We start from the raw sequence: 12,283 nt of genomic DNA on the forward strand, positions 1-12,283 counted from the left end.
ACAAACATGGTATATTGTCATTGTTCTTTGGTCAGGTCACCCAGTAGCATTGTCATTAGGGTTGAAATGTAACTAAAGAAAAGAAGCAAGTCCCACGCTAAAAATACAATTCGAAAACTACGTGAAAGAAAAGAGATGTGCATAGAAACTAATTCGGAGACGTACCTCCAACTTCCTATCCATCGTTTTCAGTGAAATTTGTATTTTCTAACATGCTCAGAGAACGAAAATGACAGTTGGTGATAGAAGCCCATCCAGTTCACGGAATGAACACTCTCGTGTACTTCCACATCCAATGTTATATTACATCCACCGACCACTTCACATAAAACAGAAAAATGTTAAGAATAATTCTTATGAAACGAGGAAATGGGGATACCAAAGACCCATGTGGGAGACAAAAAGGACAACAAGGGTCAAGTGGACTGCCTAACCTATGCAGATGACATAGCAATAGTAAGTGAGACGGAAGAAGATGCAAAGACACAACTCAACAACTTAAGTAAGGTAGTCAGAAAGGTGGGACTGAGGATCGCCAACAACAAGACAAAGACATTAAACACCACTGCAAACTGGGAAACGCCGGAAGGCACTGTGCAAATGGTGGACAAATTTAAATACCTGGGAGAATTTATAATAGGAAGGAACAGGAGCAAGGAGGGAATAACAGAGAGGATAAAGAAGATGAGGTCAGCCTTTTGCATGACGAGAGTGGTATATAATAAAAATATTATATCCACAGAGACAAAGATAAGCCACTACAAGGCAACAGAGAGGAATGCAATATTATATGCTGCTGAGACGATGACACTAGGAAGAAATAGGGCAGAGCAACTAGAGAAAGAAGAGAGGAAAATACTCAGAAAAATACTAGGTCCCAAAAGAAGTGGAGAGAGGTGGATGCGAAAACCTAGGGAATAATTGTACCGGAACATGAGAACAATATCCGGGGATTTCGCAAAAACAGACATAATGTCTAATGGGATAACAGCAATCAGTGATTTTATAATGTTACTTAAAAACCGTCTTGATTTCAATTTTTTTTAAATTCATATGACCGGTTTCGGTTCATTCAGAACCATCTTCAGATCTGATATTTCAGTTACAGGAGTAACCCGTCCAAATCCAGCAATTTTCATATGCTACGTCACATACCACAGGTGATGTACCATGTGAAAATTGCTGGATTTGGACGGATTACTCCTGTAACGGAAATATCAGATCTGAAGATGGTTCTGAATGAACCGAAACCGGTCATATGAATAAAAAAAATTGCTATCAAGACCGTTTTTAAGTAACATTACAATATCCGGGGAAATCAGACTCAAAAGGGGAAGGCTTGCTGGGCATGTAGTTAGGATGAGTATGGACAGAATGACGAAAAGAGTGTGGGAAATAATAGGGAGGACAAGGGGAAAGACAGGAGCTAAGTGGATTGTTGAACTTCGAAAGGACTGGTTAGAATTGGGGATCAAGGCCGAAGGATAGGAAAATTGGAGGAACAAATATACACCGACAAATATGCCGGAGATCATTGACAGAGAAGAATACAGGAAAAAGATTAGAATGTCACCAGTGGAGCCGCCAGGAGAAACGGAAACTGAAGATCTCTGAAGAAGAGCGGGAGAGGAGAAGAGAGAGATTAAAGATGTTCTGGGAGAAGAAGAGGAAAATGCAGTCAATGAAGGGGCTACCCGTGTTCCTACAGAGGCCGTAACGCAAGAAGAAGAAGAAGAAGAAAAAACGCGTAATATTTCCTGGTCGTATATCTGAACTTGAACATTAGCTTCTCGATGCCTATGTCTCAGTATTGTTACGTGGCTCACATGTACGCATTATGAAATATTCTCTCTCTTTGTATATAGATAAAAATGTGTTGTGATAAAAAAGACGTCTTTAGGGGGGGGGGAGAGGGTTTGTAGCTAATGTGAAAAACGTCAGCTGCAAGAGAAGAAACGATTAGCATCTGCCGACATTGAATTTCTTCTTGTAGGAGATTTAGCTTTTTTCCATGGATGTTCCCGAAATGATATATTGCGACGTGTTGTAAGTTTCATTTTCCATCTCTGATTTATTTTAGAATCTATGCATTGTCTGCCCTACGGAAGAGGATATTTAACTTGGTGTGCCCATACAGGGGGGCTGCGCTGTTTACAACTCCTTTGCTGTTGACCTTATTAAGGTGCTGCAATAACTTCGGAAGTTTGGATTCTATTTCTTTATGATCTCTTTAAAGTGAAGTGTACTATTAATCTGAAGGGAAGGCCAACTCGTTCAGGTTTCTAGTTATATATATATATATATATATATATATATATATATATTTCAAACTCTAGTTTCCTTTCATATTTATGTTTTTCATCAACGCTGCTACACGTATTATTGTAAACAATTTAAACCTATTTTAATGGCTTCATTTTTGTTACAGGTGAGTCCCCACGCCTAGAATTGGTGAGTGTCAAGAAAATAATTGTAGCTGCCACAGCTGTTGTAAATGTTTGAATGTTTAGATGAGCTCAATAGTAGAAATAGAAACGCAGTGCGTTGTCATTTCAGCAAGGTAGAGGAACATAATCGTTTAGTGGAGAAATATGTTTCTTGTAGACAAAAATAAGTAGCTGAATGTACGTAGTCATCGCACAACTAGTAATTACTAATAGAACTACTCTTTGATTCAGAAATGTATGACCTGGTGTTGATTTTAGTATTACTAGATGTATCATTTTGTTTCGTCGGAAAATGAGGTATTGTAAAAGGATCTGGGAAATAGCAGATACATACTCAAAACATTTTATTTAATTTTCTTCATGCTGTACGTAAAACAGTCTGTCAATCTATTAAAAAGTTATTGTCTATACGCCATATTTTCAAGAAAACATTAACGTATTTGTAACATGACACCGTATGTCATTATAAACAATCGTACTGAAATGTTGACTTTCCTATGCTAATTTGCAATGCAATTTTACGGTAATTTTTGTCTATTATTTATAGAATACTATTCCACTAGTAAATAACTAACGTTTCTGAACATGCGACAACTTGATTTTTCATCTCAGAACATGTATGAATTTAGTATTCCGATTTTTAAAATATTTATTTGTGAACCCATCTCTGTTGTCTCTGCGGATTTTTTTCGATATGGATAACATCTGAGCTCATTTTAAATTGTATCACATCACGAATAACCACATAAGTAAAATAATATGTGTAACGTATTTTCAAGTGTTTATGCATTTGCTGTAGTTCATTCACAGGAAAATCTGAGAGAAGAAAGAAAGACTTTCCACTACTTCGATGACTAAGTTAGATCCGTTTTAATCTTCCTGGTCGCTTTATCCATAAATTGGTGAACTTTTACGGACAGCTATCATTTAATACACTGGCTCATGTGTCACACTCGGCTCCTGTTAACAAATGATGAAGACTGGAATTAACAATAGACTGGTGAAATTCAAATTAAAACTCAAAATCAGAGAACACCGGGTTGCCGGATTAGCCTGTTGTCGTGTTTCATTACTTTACGCTTGTAATTCCCGTTCGTTAAGCTTGCCCTAAGCTTTTGAAACAGTTATCGGCAGTTTGCAGTAAATGAATAATTCGTTACCCCTGAAGGGATTAAGCTTTGCTGAATGTGCCAGAAGCGAAGGAAGCGTTCAGATATACACGCTTCTCGTCACATTCGACAAGAAGATTAGGAGGAGAAGGACGGCGTTGTGGCGACTAAAGCGAATAACGAGCTTCTCTGTCTGCTAATGTGTTGCTTGCTTCAAAAACAAATAACAACGTTTTGAATCTTGGCTGTTTAAAGATCAGCAACTGTTAAATTTTCCGTGGGTTCCCCCCCCCCCCCTCCAACCTCCTTCAACACAGACACCCACACACGAACGCACTCGCCTAATTTTTGTCACTGCATTTATATTATATTTCATGCGACTGGTGCGTTAAAGTCTGTAAATATTCAGTGAACGTCATGTTAACGATTATTTACTTCTCATGTTTTTCATTCACTTAAAATAACGATCGAATGTCTCGTTCCTTTTTAGATATTTTAGCAACCGTTTAGATAACAACAATAACGTGGTTTTGGTAAACAGGTGAAGTACTTATCGTTAAATACTGCGGCTTCGAAAAATGAATGTAAATGTTCCTCTCAGATCCCATCAATTTTTTCGAGTACCTTTTTTTTAATTACCTCTGATACAACATATATTCTGTGTGTTCACACGTTTCAATTTTGATATACAGGGTGCGTTCCGAAAGTAATGCAATTATTTTTTTAAAGTAATTTATTGAACAGATTTGCACAAACACTTAAAATTCTTCAAAGTACTGTCCTTGGGCCTCTACACATTTTTTCCAGCGACTCTGCCATGACCGGTACGCGCCCTGGAAGGCGTCTTCCGGGACCTCTCGCAAGGCCTTCGTCACGGCGGATTGGATCTCGTCTATGGACGAAAAACGGGTTCCTTTCAGGGCTGACTTAATCCTAGGAAACAAAAAGAAGTCAGCTGGGGCGAGGTCAGGACTATAGGGGGGGTGGGGCAGCGTTGGCACCTGGTGTTTGGCCAGGAACTCGCGGACTCGTAGCGCGTTGTGGCAAGGCGCGTTGTCGTGATGGAGTTGCCAGGTAGCGGAGATGTCCTTTCTCGTCCTGACGACCCTTTTGTGGAGTCTTTCCAGCACATCCACGTAGTAGGCAGCGTTAACTGTCTGTCCTTGAGGAACAAACTCCTTATGGACCACTCCTTTGCTGTCGAAAGAGACATTGATCATTGTTTTCACTTTTGATTTGCTCATTCTAGCCTTTTTGGGCTTAAAGGCCTTTAACCACCTCGAAACTTGTGAGTAGGACAGAGCAGAGTCCCCGTAAGCCTCACGAATCATTTTGTTAGTCTCCTCAAAAGATTTGTTCAGTTTAGCACAAAACTTAATCGCGTAACGTTGCTCGATCCCATTTTTTCCGTGACATGGTCGGCGCGCAGAGGTTTACAATAACAGACGTCCTGCCGCTTCCACAGCTCGGAGAGCACTGAAACCGGTTTCGCGGCAAAGCTTAGCGTGCCCCCCCCCCCCCCCCACCTACTCCATGTGGCCCGCTCCCACTCCGACTACTAGGAGCAGCGCGGGAAATTCAATTGCATTACTTTCGGAACGTACCCTGTACTTTGGCATCTTAGGGATTTTCGTACTTTCGTGCTAGATTTTCACGTCAAAGACTAGACGAAATGAGAGCACGAAGTTCTCTGTCCCTTATTAATCACGACGTGAAGAAATCATATTATCTCTTGCAAACTGAACTGCTTCTTTAACTGAACGACTTCAGCGCTTCGTAGTAAGACGCTATGATATAAGTGTTCAGAAGACCTGACAAGAAATGACAGAATCTACAGGTATTGAAAAATAGTATTTTTCCGTCCTTCGTATGGTTTGATCACGCTTGTCATGCGAATAGAGTGTAGTACACTGCTTGTTTTATCTGTTATTTGTAGTGTGCTATCTGGAAATGGACGCCATTTTTTCTAAGGAAATCAGCGCTACAGAGATAATAAAAAGTTCATTAAGGTATTTAAATTCTGTAAAGTTGTGTGCTCCCTGCCGCCGTTGGATAAGCAGCTGCAGCAGCAAGTCGTATAACCCTAGCTTACTTATTTGTTAGATAGTTTAATTAATTTCTTTGCGTGTTTTTGGGTACTTGCATTGTTTAATTCATATATTTCGGGCGTATTATAGTATTTGACAGTTGTAGCATCGCGCTTTAGTGTTTACTTCGTAGATTCTTATTTAAATTGCGTGAGAGTTTCGTATAGGAGGTGCAATTTCGAGTTTCAGTTACTGTAATCGTAAATTCAGCAGATTGTAGCGCAGTCGTTAGGCATTTGTACAGGTTAGTTGATACATTCTTTGTGTGTTCCGCTTGCGTTATCTAGGCACGGACTCGTGTTTCAGTAACTGTTGTTAAACATCGATTAGAATGGACAGGGACTGCGATTGCTGTGTTCGGATGAGGGCTGACTTGGCATCCCTTCGCTCACAGCTGCAATCGGCGCTGACTTCGGTCACGCAGCTTGAGGCTGTTGCCAATGGGCACCACTGTGGGGAGCTGGACTCGGGTATCACGGGGATGTCACCCTCATCCCGTCTGTCCCCAGATCGGTCTGCCGCTGTGGTTGCCCCGGTTGCTGCCCGCAGTGGGGCTGAGCCCTCGCCTGTGGTTGATTGGGAGGTCGTTCCAAGGCGTGGCAGGCAGCGAAAGGCGTCCCCGGAGGCTGATCAGAAAGCCTCCCCGGTGCGTCTGACAAACCGGTTTCAGGCACTGTCTCTGGCTGAGCCAGATGCAGCTGCCTGCCCTGTTTCAGAGGATCATTCTCAGCCTTCAAGGTCCGGGCAATCGCAGAGGTTGGGCTTACTGGTAGTTGGGAGCTCCAATGTTAGGCGCGTAATGGGGCCCCTTAGGGATATGGCGGCTAAGGAGGGGAAGAAATCCAGTGTGCACTCCGTGTGCATTCCGGGAGGAGTCATTCCTGATGTGGAAAGGGTCCTTCCGGATGCCATGAAGAGCAAAGGGTGAAGCCAGCTGCAGGTGGTGGCACATGTCGGCACTAATGACGTGTGTCGCTTTGGATCTGAGGAAATTCTCTCTGGATTCCAGCGGCTATCTGATTTGGTGAAGGCTGCCGGTCTTGCTTACGACATGAAGGCAGAGCTCACCATCTGCAGCATCGTTGACAGAACCGACTGCGGACCTTTGGTGCAGAGCCGGGTGGAGGGTCTGAATCAGAGGCTCAGACGGTTTTGCGACCGTATTGGCTGCAGATTCCTTGACTTGCGCCATAGGGTGGTGGGGTTTCGGGTTCCGCTGAATAGGTCAGGAGTTCACTACAGTCAGTTGGCGGCTACACGGGTAGCGGAGGCTGTGTGGCGTGGACTGGGCGGTTTTTTAGGTTAGAAGGCCTCGGGAAAGTGCGGGATGGGCTGCAATGTCAAAGGGTGCTTGGCAATTACAGGACGTGCTTGGATCAAGGAACAGTCGGAATTATAGTTGTAAACTGTTGTAGTTGCGCTGGAAAAGTCCCTGAGCTTCAAGCGCTAATAGAAAGCACAGAAGCTGATATCGTTATAGGTACAGAAAGCTGGCTAAAGCCTGAAATAAGTTCTGCAGAAATTTTTACGAAGTCTCAGACGGTGTTCAGGAAAGATAGATAAGGCAGAATTGGTGGTGGAGTGTTGGTGTCTGTCAGTAGTGGTTTATCTTGTAGTGAAGTCGAAGTAGATACTCCGTGCGAATTGGTGTGGGTGGAGGTTATACTTAACACCCGAATTAAGTTAATAATTGGCTCCTTCTACCGACCCCCAGACTCCGATGATACAGTTGCGGAACAGTTCAGAGAAAGTTTGAGTCTCGTAACAAATAAATACCCCACTCATACGGTTATAGTTGGTGGCGACTTCAACCTACCCTCGGTATGTTGGCAAAAATACTTGTTCAAAACCGGTGGTAGGCAGAAAACGTCTTCCGAGATTGTCCTAAATGCATTCTCCGAAAATTATTTAGAGCAGTTAGTCCACGAACCCACGAGAATTGTAAATGTTTGCGAAAACACACTTGACCTCTTGGCCACAAACAATCCAGAGCTGATAGAGAGCATCATGACTGATACAGGGATTAGTGATCACAAGGTCATTGTAGCTAGGCTCAATACCATTTCTTCCAAATCCATCAGAAACAAACGCAAAATAATTTTATTTAAAAAAGCGGATAAAGTGCCACTAGAAGCCTTCCTAAAAGACAATTTCCATTCCTTCCGAACTGACTATGCGAATGTAGACGAGATGTGCCTCAAATTCAAAGATATAGTAGCAACAGCAATTGAGATATTCATACCTCATAAATTGGTAAGAGATGGAACGGATCCCCCGTGGTACACAAAAAAGGTCCGAACGCTGTTGCAGAGGCAACGGAAAAAGCATGCGAAGTTCAGAAGAACGCGAAATCCTGAAGATGGGCTAAAATTTACAGACGCGCGAAATTTGGCACGTACTTCGATGCGAGATGCCTTTAATAGGTTCCACAACGAAACATTGTCTCGAAATTTGGTAGAAAATCCGAAGAAATTCTGGTCGTATGTAAAGTACACAAGCGGCAAGACGCAGTCAATACCTTCGCTGCGCAGTGCCGATGGTACTGCTATCGACGACTGTGCCGCTAAAGCGGAGTTATTGAACGCAGTGTTCCGAAATTCCTTCACCAGGGAAGACGAATGGAATATTCCAGAATTTGAAACACGAACATCTGCTAGCATGAGTTTCTTAGAAGTAGATACCTTAGGGGTTGCGAAGCAACTCAAATCGCTTGATACGGGCAAGTCTTCAGGTCCAGATTGTATACCGATTAGGTTCCTTTCAGATTACGCTGATACTATAGCTCCCTACTTAGCACTCATATACAACCGCTCGCTCACCGATAGATCTGTACCTACAGATTGGAAAATGGCGCAGGTCGCACCAGTGTTCAAGAAGGGTAGTAGGAGTAATCCATTTAACTACAGACCTATATCATTGACGTCGGTTTGCAGTAGGGTTTTGGAGCATATACTGTATTCAAACATTATGAATCACCTCGAAGGGAACGATCTATTGACACGTAATCAGCATGGCTTCAGAAAACATCGCTCTTGTGCAACGCAGCTAGCTCTTTATTCGCACGAAGTAATGGCCGCTATCGACAGGAGATCTCAAGTTGATTCCGTATTTCTAGATTTCCGGAAAGCTTTTGACACCGTTCCTCACAAGCGACTTCTGATCAAGCTGCGGAGCTATGGGGTATCGTCTCAGTTGTGCGACTGGATTCGTGATTTCCTGTCAGGAAGGTCGCAGTTCTTAGTAATAGACGGCAAATCATCGAGTAAAACTGAAGTGATATCAGGTGTTCCCCAGGGAAGCGTCCTGGGACCTCTACTGTTCCTGATCTATATAAATGACCTGGGTGACAATCTGAGCAGTTCTCTTAGGTTGTTCGCAGATGATGCTGTAATTTACCGTCTAGTAAGGTCATCCGAAGACCAGTATCAGCTGCAAAGCGATTTAGAAAAGATTGCTGTATGGTGTGTCAGGTGGCAGTTGACGCTAAATAACGAAAAGTGTGAGATGATCCACATGAGTTCCAAAAGAAATCCGTTGGAATTCGATTACTCGATAAATAGTACAATTCTCAAGGCTGTCAATTCAACTAAGTACCTGGGTGTTAAAATTACGAACAACTTCAGTTGGAAGGACCACATAGATAATATTGTCGGGAAGGCGAGCCAAAGGTTGCGTTTCATTGGCAGGACACTTAGAAGATGCAACAAGTCCACTAAAGAGACAGCTTACACTACACTCGTTCGTCCTCTGTTAGAATATTGCTGCGCGGTGTGGGATCCTTACCAGGTGGGATTGACGGAGGACATCGAGAGGGTGCAAAGAAGGGCAGCTCGTTTTGTATTATCGCGTTATAGGGGAGAGAGTGTGGCAGATATGATACACGAGTTGGGATGGAAGTCATTACAGCATTGACGTTTTTCGTCGCGGCAAGACCTTTTTACGAAATTTCAGTTACCAACTTTCTCTTCCGAATGCGAAAATATTTTGTTGAGCCCAGCCTACATAGGTAGGAATGATCATCAAAATAAAATAAGAGAAATCAGAGCTCGAACAGAAAGGTTTAGGTGTTCGTTTTTCCCGCTCGCTGTTCGGGAGTGGAATAGTAGAGAGATAGTATGATTGTGGTTCGATGAACCCTCTGCCAAGCACTTAAATTTGAATTGCAGAGTAGTCATGTAGATGTAGATGTAGATGTAAATATATTTTGTACGAGTGAAATAACACGACATCGAAAATGAATGTAAAATACTACTATTCTGTTTCTGAAGTGTTATAGTTTGTTGGTATTTTAACTGTGAAAAATATGACGTTGAATGCTGGAGGACATCTGACACAGTCTGTGACATGGTTCCTAGTTAATGTGTCAATGAGAAATGTAGTTTAAGTCACTAACACTGCAAAACCCAACTGTTAGAGATCTTCAAATTTTTGCAAGTGATTCTTCCAACTTATATCGACAGATCAGATTCATAATTACGAATGAAAAGCTTAATACTGCGAATGTTTTAAAACATCCACAATATTGTTCTCTTTACTGCAATCTTTAGGTTCAAAACAAAAGTAGTGGTGAAGGTATTGATATGGAAGAATAAAAGCTTTTGAAAATGAGATATTACTTGAAACTACGGCATTGAATATTCGAACTTCATTACTAATTTCGTTTGTAGCTAGTCTGTCAGAGTTTACCATTGTCGTGTGAAAATTTAATTTATTCGACGGGACATATAACAGATTGGGTTGATAACAAAATATCAATACATTTAAGGTGCTATATTATATTTATGATGAAATAATTAATTTTATCACTTTCTATATTTAGTGTAAAATATTCGTGAAGTTGTTTCAGTGATATTGATTCGTCTCCGCTGCAGTATCACAATAAACCTCCACTTGAAAGAAGAGTAGGGTGTTTCGTGACTTGCGTGTGCATTTAACAAGACAGACAACGCCTTAATAATGTGACTAAACAAGCACTGACTTTTTCATCTTTGAGAGCTATTGACAATGGGTTGCTCTTACGACAAACTTAGCTCCTAGTGGATCTCTTAAGGAGATATTGTCTCCTATAATTCCCTCTTTTGAGTATGTTCGATACTCTCCCATCTTAAATCGGATAAACATTATCTTCTTCAAAGTTGGAGAACAGGGTTTCCGTCCTCCGCGGCTGAAACAGATGCTTTAATGCGCGTCTATAGCGTGTTCACAGGAGTTTTCCGGAAGACGCTGGTCACAACGTGTCGCCACAATTTTTCAGTGTTGTGAGTAGAAACACCCCCCACCGCCAAATAGAATTTGTCTGTAGCAGTCTCATTGTCCTACACACAATATTTGTTTTCAAATTAAGACAAATACTGTGACGTTCGATTCATATGAAGTCTTATTCACCTTGTTAAACTTTATTCTCTTACGAAAAATATCAATTAATTTTTTAATATTAATGTGATATGCGTTTCACATTACCTCTTCGATATAAAGTTCTGAGTTTAACATCTAAAATTTTAACATTTCGTATCACATCCTCTCTACTCAAGGCAAGATAAAACATTACCTTCTTATCTATTGGATCATTTCATGTAAAACATTAGACCCATAGAGTTATTATCAGATACTCTGTTGGTTATACTAATCCCCTTCTGCTACTAAGTGCAATAACTTAACACACTTCCGAAGCCAAAGTTAGTGATCGACTGCATGAACACCGATTTTCAGGGAGTGTACTTTTCATGAACTTGATTTGGTCCGCTAGATATCATCTGCATACACATATGCCCACTGTGAATGCATGGTAGAGAATAAATAGCACTGTATCATATTTAAGGGTTTATTCATGTTGCACTCTAATATCCAGCCCTGGTTAAAAACCTTTGTACGTACTGTATTTACCGTATTCTTCGCGCTCTCAAATGGAGCTACATATTGAGGGCTGATTTACATTTCTAGATAATTCACTTAATATTGATTCTTGAAAGTTTAGAAGTAGTCTTTCACGGGATAATTGGCATCTATCTTCTAGCGTGCGGCGTTTTCACGTTTCCGTGACTCTCTCTAGTGAGTTAAAAAAAATATGACACAGCAACCAGTGATAAATGTTTTGAAGAGATTAACAGCCTTGGCAGCAAAACAGCACTTATTATTTTATGTTCAAAATGTAATTGACTGCCATAACAACATTTAAAGAGATATGCTGACGTCCATGGAATGTAGTGAGGGACAATACGTTGAGAATTTGGGTTTCGCGGGAGGCGTGCCAGAGATAAATCCGTGCAGTCGCATTATCTGCTGTGCCCTCGGTGGCTCAGATGGATAGAGCGTCTGCCATGTAAGCAGGAGATCCCGAGTTCGAGTCCCGGTCGGGGCACACATTTTCAACATGTCCCTAATGAAGTACATCAACGCCTGTTTGCAGCTAGGGTGTCTATTTAATTATCATTTCATTTCTAGCAAAGCTGCATGGTCATCTACGGTAACTGTTCTTTCGGGCTCAGATGGATAGAGCGTCTGCCATGTAAGCAGGAGATCCCGGGTTCGAGTCCCGGTCGGGGCACACATTTTCAACATGTCCCTAATGAAGTACATCAACGCCTGTTTGCAGCTAGGGTGTCTATTTAATTATCATTTCATTTCTAGCAAAGCTGCATGG

At 41.6% G+C, this 12,283-nt stretch overlaps 1 non-coding gene across 1 annotated transcript; it reads left to right on the plus strand.

The window, feature by feature from the left end:
* The first annotated feature begins 11,926 nt into the window (after positions 1-11,926).
* Trnat-ugu (transfer RNA threonine (anticodon UGU)) lies at positions 11,927-12,001 on the plus strand. Its single transcript has one exon. It is a non-coding gene; the product is annotated as a tRNA-Thr (tRNA).
* The last annotated feature ends 282 nt before the right edge of the window (positions 12,002-12,283 follow it).

The sequence above is a fragment of the Schistocerca gregaria genome, chromosome 3, assembly GCF_023897955.1.
Source record: "Schistocerca gregaria isolate iqSchGreg1 chromosome 3, iqSchGreg1.2, whole genome shotgun sequence".
Lineage (NCBI taxonomy): Eukaryota > Metazoa > Arthropoda > Insecta > Orthoptera > Acrididae > Schistocerca > Schistocerca gregaria.